Here is a 1,875-nt window from a genome sequence, read left to right as displayed (position 1 = left end):
CTGGTGGCTCAGATGGTAAAGCATCTGCCTGCAATGCGGGAGACCAGGGTTCGATTCCTGGGTCGGGAAGATCCCTGGAGAAGGAAATGGCAATCCACTCCAGCACTCTTGCCTGGAAAATCCCATGGATGGAGGAGCCTGATAGGTTACCGTCCATGGGGTCGCAAAGAGTTGGACACGACTGAGTGACTTCACTTTATTATTTTATTTTTTAATAAAAATTTATTTATTAATATTAAATACTCAGGGATATGTATGCTCAGTCACTCAGTCGTGTCTGACTCTGTGACCCCATGGGCTGTAGCCCGGCCGGCTTCTCTGTCCATGGGATTCTCCAGGCAAGAACACTGGAGTGGGTTGCCATTTCCTACTCACAGGGATATGTGTCCCTTTTCAAAAAAATTAAGCAAAAGAATCCAGTTCATTTCAGTTTTAAATCTCAACAAGTTTATTTTCTGAGAGCCAGTTTCTCTAGATGTCTAGAACTAAAAGACAACATTTTTGGATGGAAAGAAAAAGTCCCTATGAAATAAGACAGTGTTAATATGCTTAAGCAGAAAGAAACCATCTGTAGAATTAGTGGTACATGACTAAGGTTCTGTAAAGTCTGCTGGTGTACCAGTGCTAGCTCACCAGTACCTTCCAAAGACCACTTATTTCCTTGTAACTCCACCGGGTGTGATTCAGAGTGTCTAAGATCATCTATCATTTCTTTGGACTTCTTCAGTCCCTCTGCTTCATGGCTGAGCTATTTATGTAACATTATTCCACATGGGAAAGCCCAGCTGTTAAAGTTTTAGAATCAGGAATAAGAACACATTTTTATTAGATCTTTCATCTTGTCTACAGTGTGTTTTTCTTGGTCTAAATATGAAAACAGTATGCTAGCTTCTCTGCCATAACTCACTCTCCTGTACATGTCTTTGGAGGGGGAGAATGCCTGTGTTGCACTTCAGGGGTTCCAGAAGGAGGCTTATATAAAACTGAATCTGAAATCAACGTGGGGGATTGTATAGTCACCTGTTGAGTTTGAACTCATATGCCTGGGGTAGGCACTGCAGATGTAAAAAACAACAACTATGGATTGGTAGGAGCAAGAGAAGCATGTGAATCAAAGAGGAGTTTAGGGGGTTAGAAAGTTTCAATAATAGAAGGCAAGTTGTACTATTTACAAAAATAATCTCAGAGAAGCAGATTTAGAAGGGATAAACAGCTTTGTTTCGAAAATGTTTTGAATTGCTGGGAGGCAATCCAAGTGGGTCTTAAGAGGGTGTGATGCCCTTGTAATGTGTCAGCCCGGTTGATACATTGCAAGCTTGGCCATCCTACATTTTCTAGAATTCTGTTTCTTAGGTTCTTATACAGTTTGGTTTGAGTGGGCTAAGTGACAGTCTCATGTGAAATTTGGGGGGCAAAGGTGAAGCCACCACCATTTTGTTAGTTCATACAGGTTGTCACAGATGCACTAACCTTGTTAGCATGAGGCAACGGCTTGACCTCTAACTATTCCACTTTCTCCTTCAGTTTTTCTGAAACTGAAAATTGTGTTTAGCTCCTTTCCTTCTGCAGGACATCCACAGCACCAAGATTAGAGCAGTAATAACTTACATGGGTTGCAGCCCATCCTGAAGCTTCTTGCCTGTCCTTCCATATTACCTACCCTGTGGATTTTAGTTGCAATATGAGATCCAAGGACAGCCTTATAGACCCTATACCTCTAATTTCATAATCAGGTATTGATTCATCCTTTATATGAGTCTCCCAGCCTTTTCTATGGCTTAAAGCAACTGCATAATTTGGTCTGTTTTTCTATTTAACTTACACCAGTCTTTGTCTCAGTTCATGCTAGTTTCTTATCAATTTCTCCACCTCAAG

The 1,875-nt window shown here is 41.2% G+C and overlaps 1 protein-coding gene across 2 annotated transcripts in view; it reads right to left on the bottom strand.

The window, feature by feature from the left end:
* Positions 1–415: 415 nt before the first annotated feature.
* Positions 416–1,875, bottom strand: part of TMEM167A (transmembrane protein 167A) — a 52,680-nt gene continuing 51,220 nt past the window's right edge. For both annotated transcript variants that reach the window (XR_005720962.1, XR_005720963.1), the window contains one exon: positions 416–1,869. The gene's annotated coding sequence lies outside the window, so the exon portion shown is untranslated. The remainder of the gene's footprint in view (positions 1,870–1,875) is intronic.

The sequence above is a fragment of the Oryx dammah genome, unplaced genomic scaffold, assembly GCF_014754425.2.
Source record: "Oryx dammah isolate SB20612 unplaced genomic scaffold, SCBI_Odam_1.1 HiC_scaffold_5, whole genome shotgun sequence".
Taxonomy (NCBI): Eukaryota; Metazoa; Chordata; class Mammalia; order Artiodactyla; family Bovidae; genus Oryx; species Oryx dammah.
Note: the sequence above shows the minus strand (reverse complement) of the source record. Positions and strands in the feature narration are given on the sequence as shown.